Below are 7,304 nucleotides of genomic sequence, written 5' to 3' on the forward strand. Positions count from 1 at the left end.
CAGAAACCAGAAACTCAACTTCCCAGCATGCGCACGTGCACCAGGGAGTTGATCTTCCAGTTTCCAGCACTCCCGTGTGTGCAAAGACCAGAACCCAGAAGAGCAATGGGCGATGGTTGGCGTGCCCAGAGATGGCTCTGTGTGCCACTTCCATCACACATGCCATAGGTTCACCATCACAGCCTTATACCATCCTAGTCAAATGGTTATCCAGATTTTATGCTATGGCAGATATAAAGTTAGAAAAGGGATACTAGGACATTAGCATCATGTCTGGCGGACTCTGGACCTGAAGGCAAGGAATGTTTTCCATTTTTAAATGCTTTTTTTTTTTCTTTACTATAAAGACACACTTGAACCTTGAACCTTTCCTGGTGACTTCATGCAACTGTCCACTACAGTCTTCTGGAAAAGTATTTCCCAACTGTGACAACTTTCAAATCGGTGGTGGGATCCTCCTGGCTTAACCACCAGTTTGGTGATTGCGTGCTTTGTGTGTGTGCAGTTTGAACAAGTCTTCACTTCCGGGTTTCTTCGGAGGAGTAACACAGCTGATTCACGCAGCAATCGGCTCTGCCACGTGAATCAGCTGAGGAGGTAAAGTTAGGAAAATAACGTGGGTAGGCAGGCCCATCTGAGGCGGGCCCATCTGATCGCTGGGGTGAACCATCTGATCGCTGGGGTGAACTGGTTCGCCACCAGCTGATCATCGGAGATACCAGGTCCCCCGAACCGGTCTGAATCGGTAGAATCCCACCACTGTTTCAAATGTGTGTGTGTGTGTATGATAAATATGATAAAAAAGAATAATGAGAAATATTTGCCTTTTATACAGTGGGATATTGCTAACAGCAATAGCACTTAGATTTATATACCACTTCACACTGCTTTTACAGCCCTCTGTAAGCCATTTACAGAGTCAGCCTCTTTCCCCCCAACAATCTGCGTCCTCATTTTACCCACCTCGGAAGGATGGAAGACTGAGTCAACCTTGAGACGGGATCGTGTTGTTTTAATAGCTTTACGAATGATATGAGGGAAGGAGCTACATGAACTTCCAAGGTGAGAAGGTTTCCCTTCTTTGTTGTAGAATGAAGCCTCTAAGTAGAACTTCTTGCAATGTTCTTACTGGATCGCAATGAACATAATTATGGATGCATACATTGCAGGTAAATAAATTAATAACTGATAATAAATGCTACCATTTTAGTCATCCTTGTGTCCCAGTTGGATTGAGACTAGACCACCAACCACTAAAGGAGGCGTTCTTAATCCTGGGTCCCCTGGATGGGAGAGTGTCCATGGATAAATTTCATGACCTTGGGTGGGACAAATTTACAATTTTATTTTCACTAAACCGATTTAGTGGATTATAAAGCAGCGCATATACTGTATTACGTCTCTGCTTCTTTTTAGCATTCTGATAACTGTATTTGAGCACCGTTGTCCCTATTGTAATACAGTCTATAGCTATGCATTTTATTTTATGCAATTAAATCCATTTTTATGAGAAGGTTCCCTGGGTTTCACCAGACTCTCAAAGGGATCCATGGCACAAAAAGTTTAAGAACCTCTGTTTTAAAGGTAGCCTGTTCCACATAATGATCAGTGTTGGAAAAAAGACTATAGATGCTGGGTTTAACAGCAGGTGAATAGAAGTTATCTGAATATTAAATAAAATCCAACTGGTTTCCTGGGTCCCCCTCCTGCTGAACACATACACAAAGAAAATGCTTTCAAAGTAATTAGTACAAAAGATTATACATGCTGCATAGCGATGCCATAAGCGAATCCACTCAGAAGTAAGTTTTGATGGGTTCAAAGAGATTTACACCCACATATGCTGCAGAACTGCAGTCCATCTTTTCTTGCCTTACAAGTATTTTTCCAACTGCATTCAGGTTCCTCACCGACCCTGTCATTCAATTGGTCGGTCAAATCAATCTGGAATTAATTCACAATCTGGAATAACAGAATAACCGAGTTGGAAGGGTCCTTGGAGAGTCCAAGCCCTTGCTCAAGCAGGAAATCCTAGACCATTTTGAACAAATGACTCTCCAATCTCTTGTCCCAAAGGTGGTTTTTCAAGAGGCAACTGGACTTTCTGGTTTTTCTTTGAAGACATTTCGCTTCTCATCCAAGAAGCTTCCTCGGCTCTTGAAAAAGCATCTTTGGGACAACCATGACCTGGAGGACTGAGAATCTCCATAGACAGTATGACTGTAATTTTGTTGCTTGTATCCTTACGATTTACATTGATATTGTTTCCTGACTGCTTATTTGTTCCCTGTGACTATCATTAAGTGTTGTACCTTATGATTCTTGATGAACGTATCTTTTCTTTTATGTACACTGAGAGCATATGCACCAAAGACAAATTCCTTGTGTGTCCAATCACACTTGGCCAATAAAGAATTCTACCCTACCCTACCCTACCCTACCCTACCCTACCCTACCCTACCCTACCCTACTCTACTCTACTCCCTATTCTATTCTATTCTATTCTATTCTATTCTATTCTATTCTATTCTATTCTATTCTATTCTATTCTATTCTATTCTATTCTATTCTTCTATTCCATTCCATTCCATTCCATTCCATTCTATTGTCTGTAAAATTTATTGGCCACCCATCTTCCCTCAGGGTAACTCTGGGTGGCATACAATCATAATATTTCTGCTTTTCTGAAATGGTTGGCTATTTTCTGTTTGAGTTTTTTAGACTGTGCCATTGTTTTAATAATAGACTTAAGTTGGAAGAAGTTGGAAGAAGTTGAAATGATCGCTAAGTTTTACCTTTGTCTCCAGCTTTTGCACACCCAAACCACCTTCGCCCTCTGATCCATAAATGAACTTTATGAATTCAACGTTAAGAAACACGCTGTCAAACTCTAGATTATAATCAGAGGCACTGAACATTGGGTTCTTCTATCAGTAATCTTAAATAGGACCCTTCTTAATAGAGTTGACGTAGAATGGAATATTCATTTAGGAAATGGATGGAATGGATATAAACAGGAATTACACATTTCAAAGTGCCACATGACTTTAAGTATTATTTTACTTTTAATTAAAAAATAAATAGATAGATGGTTTGGTTTTTTGAATTTAACAAGTGTGTGTGTGTGTCTCTCTGTGTGTGCGCACGCGTGTGTGTGGTTTAAGAGATCATAAGTACAAGCCTATAAATGTATGCTCAGAAACAAATCCCACTGAGCACAGCATGACTTACTTTTGAATAAATATGCTTAGGTTTTCATGATTTATAAAGATGCTGCTGAATTTTCCTAAAGCAAAATTTTATCTGGATGAAGTAATGTTCAACTGCTGCAGATATGCGAACGCACAGACTGCATCTGTATAACATCTACACATTTTCTCTAAAGAAGAGCTTCGCCTACTATTGCTAAATTTCGAATTAAAATGGGTATACCCTGTTTCCCCTAAAATAAGACATCCCCTGATAATAAGGCCAATCGGGCTTTTGAGTGCATGCAATAAAATAAGCCCTCCCCGAAAATATTTAAACGCACGTGCAGCCGGTCCCTGCCATTTCCTCTGGTTTCCTCCACGCGCCCCAAAATAATAAGACCTCGCTGAAAATAAGGCCAAGCGCTTATTTCAAGGTTCAGAAAAAAATATATAAGACAGGGTCTTATTTTCAGGGAAACACGGGTACCTTCAACTTTTTAACATCCATTTTTTAAACTCTGAGAAGGAAAGGTAGCTAAAGTATTAATTCTTAAATAATTAACTGCAGAAGGAATTTGTCTGTGTATGCAACATCCCAAAATATAATTTAAAAACAAGAAAAGAATGAGGTGTTCGGATATTAATTGTGTACATTAGTTTATGCATGCATATTTGTACTGAACAGTCATTCTGTTTTTTGACATTCGAAGCAACTCAAAACAGTTTTCTTTCTTACTTTTTTTAAAAAAAAGAATCTAGAAAACTAATGAAAATAAGTCCTTGACAAAAAAGGATGGTTTGCCCTGGAAAATAAATGTTTACTATAGAATTCTTTCTATGTTCTCCTACAGCATTAATAATATTTTCATTCTCCAAGGTTTTCTTACACCTTCAAAGAAATTAATATTCCTGGGAAGAACATACACACACATATTTAAAATGGATGGCTCTTGCATTCCTCTCCTCCTCCTCCTTTTTTTCCCCACCACAAAGAAACATGGTAGATGTGTCTGTTGTGTATGTGCATCTAATGTTTCAGAGACTAGAGCTGAACAATTTCAGCATCCATGACCATAAATGATCCCCAGAAACCTTGAGAGCAATTCTCAGAGACCTTCAAGAACCATTGATAAATTGTCATGCTTGAAGTACAGGTAGTTCTTAACTTACAACCATTCATTTAATAACCGTTCAAAGTTACAATGGCACTGAAAAAAGGGACTTATGACCATTTTTACACTTATGACCAGTGGTGGGTTCCTCCCAGTTCAGCCCGGTTCTCCCGAGCCGGTAGCGATGACAATATGATATCACTGAACTTAGGGCTAATTGGCCACTCCCTTAGCCTATTTAAGGAAGGACGACAACTGAGGCAATTTGCAGGGAACAACTTCATTCACTCTCCTTCGTGTTCTGATCTTAGTTCTCTTATCAGCTTCCTGCAAATTGCTTCTGGGCTTTCTGCCAACCATAGTAAGATTATGATTATTTATTCTTTGGATTCTTGTAGGCTGTTAAGAAAGTTAATTAACAGCCTTTATTTGAAAAAGACTAATTTAATTTAGTAAACTAAGGTTTGTACAGACGTTGTGTGTGCTGTGTTCTTTGGGGTCCATAGCTGGGCAGAACAGGCCCAAAATCACCCAGCACAAGGGAGATCTAGAACTCATGGTCTCCTAGTTTCTAATCCAGTCTAACCCAGTCTATAGTCTACCAAACTGGCTCTTGTGCATGTAAATGAAACAAAATTAAAAATTTGTTTTTGTCTCTCCTCTGTCTGTGGACCTTAGCGTGCCACTCACAGATGGAACGCATTCCACAATCTGGAAAAGGTTATGCACTCCCAAATATTATTAGCTGTAGATGTCTTCCAAGTTGCCTTTATATTTTTGCAGTCCTCAAAATGCTTCGTTGAATATGTGGCAAAATATTTTATCCCTTAAAATATTGGCAAAATATTTTAAGACTTAAAATGTTGCCCTGCCTAACCCTACCTTCATAAGACCAGTTCGTTCTCACAGAGAGGGACTACTCAGGGTACCGTCAGCCAAATTATGTCGACTGGCGACTCCCAGGGGGAGGGCCTTCTCTGTGAGGGCTCCAACCCTTTGGAATGAACTGCCCCTAGAGATACGGAATATCCCTGATCTCCGTGCTTTCCGCCATGCCCTCAAGACCCTGATGTTCCAACAGGCGGGGCTAAACATATGAACATGTGAATGAATTTTTAAATGTGATCTAATTCTGGGTTTTATTTAATTGGCCAAACTAAGTAATAATTTTAATTAGCAATTTTATGATGTTTGTGTGTCTATATTTTTCTTGACTGTACACCACCTTGAGTCCTACGGGAGAAAGGCGGTATAGAAATATAATAAATAAATAAATAAAATAAATAATAACTGCTGGGAGATAAATTGTCCAAATCCTGGAAAATCCAGCTCCACCTAATCTACAGTTTTGACCTACCCCCTTTTTCTGATGTGGTCTACATCAATGCTTCTCAAACTGTGGTCCACAGACTCTTGGAAGGCCACAATATTGTCACAGGGGTTCTGCAAAGGCTTGAAGAAGTGTTATGATTTAAATCTTGAGTTAAGTCTTGGGGGTCTGTGGCCACAAATGATATTTAAAGGAGGTCTGTGGTGAAAGAAAGGTTAAGAACCACTGGTTTAGTTCACAGGAGAACTTTTCTATAAGAGAGTTAATTTTTGGACCTTCAAATAGTTATTTGCCATGCCTTATGTTGGTCATTAATTCATTTGGTTTGTACCTCAAGTTCATAATTTTTAAAAGTTTAAATGTAGATATGCCTGTTTCTAAAGGCTGAGGGGGAAAAGCATTTGGAGCAGGGGTGAAATGCTCCCAGTTCGGACCACATTGCCCGATCTGGTAGCAATGAAGACAAGTGGTTCGGAGAACCGGTAGCAAAAATCCTTACCCCCCGCCCCATGCCCAGCTGAGCCACACGATCATCAGAGGCTTTTTTTCTTTTAAATGCCTCTGACGGTCCAAGCTGAGTTGCCTGATCGTCAGAGGCATTTAAAAGAAAAAAAGCCTCAGCTGGGAAAGCTTCTTCGCCGAAGAGGTTGTAGAAAAAATGGTTTTAAAAGTTAAAAACAAAAAATTGGCCACACCCACCCAGTCACATTACCCCACCACCACCAAGCCACGCCCACAGAAACGGTAGTAACAAATTTTACATTTCACCACTGATTTGGAGGTAGGTAAACAGTGTTTATGTTGGTTTGAAAAACAGAATTTTGCAGTGGTATCTTTTAATTACATTAATTTGAGCCTTGATATATCCCACTGAGATAAGTGTCGTCAAACAGCTGAAGTTTGAAAAGTTGAATTTTTTTTTAAAAAAAAACCCAGTTGATTAACTCGATGAACTAGCCAATTAGCACATCAATTAATTAACCAATTAAAATTATTACAGCCATCTCAGCAATAATATGATGAGAGGATTTAATTAAAAGAACAACCTCCCTTGACTGAATACACAGCTAAATTGTTTATTTTGGAGAAAGGAGAGGATGTTCCCAAGTGTGTTATTTGAATCAGAGACTATACACAGATGATACAAGCAGCCTCCTCAACAAGTGAACAATATTAACTATGCAACTTTTTAAAAACGCAGATTCAATCTCTACATTTTAATTTACATCTTGATTATTTTGCTCCACAGCTCTGGAAATTAGCAAGAAACGCCGATGTAGATTTTTGGTTTGGCTGTCAGTTATTATTGGGAATTTTTCCATTTTGGTGGCATTTCTGGGCAATATAAATCCCTAAAGAATGCTGGCAGCATTGCGGGGTGTTTAATGCTGCTTTTAAATCATACGGCATCTCTCTTATTTCATATTCATATCATTGATTGTCGTTTTTGTTTTTTTTTTCTTTGGGAAATAAGCTCAAAGGTCAAAGAAACAGGTCCCGAAGAGCAGTGGTGGGTTTCAAATTTTTTTACTACCGGTTCTGTGGGCATGGCTTGGTGGGCGTGGCATTGCTTGGTGGGCGTGGCTTGGTGGGCCTGGCAGGGGAAGGATACTGCAAAATCCCCACTTCCTCCCGATCAGCTGGGACTTGGGAGGCAGAGAATAGATGGGG

The 7,304-nt window shown here is 39.5% G+C and overlaps 1 long non-coding RNA gene across 1 annotated transcript; it reads left to right on the plus strand.

The window, feature by feature from the left end:
* The first annotated feature begins 896 nt into the window (after positions 1–896).
* Positions 897–3,263, plus strand: LOC148112270 (uncharacterized). The gene is made up of 2 exons (XR_015729574.1): positions 897–1,062; positions 1,902–3,263. It is a non-coding gene; the product is annotated as an uncharacterized LOC148112270 (long non-coding RNA).
* Positions 3,264–7,304: the final 4,041 nt, after the last annotated feature.

Source organism: Pantherophis guttatus, chromosome 11 (assembly GCF_059756535.1).
Source record: "Pantherophis guttatus breed Tessera chromosome 11, ASM5975653v1, whole genome shotgun sequence".
Classification (NCBI taxonomy): domain Eukaryota; kingdom Metazoa; phylum Chordata; class Lepidosauria; order Squamata; family Colubridae; genus Pantherophis; species Pantherophis guttatus.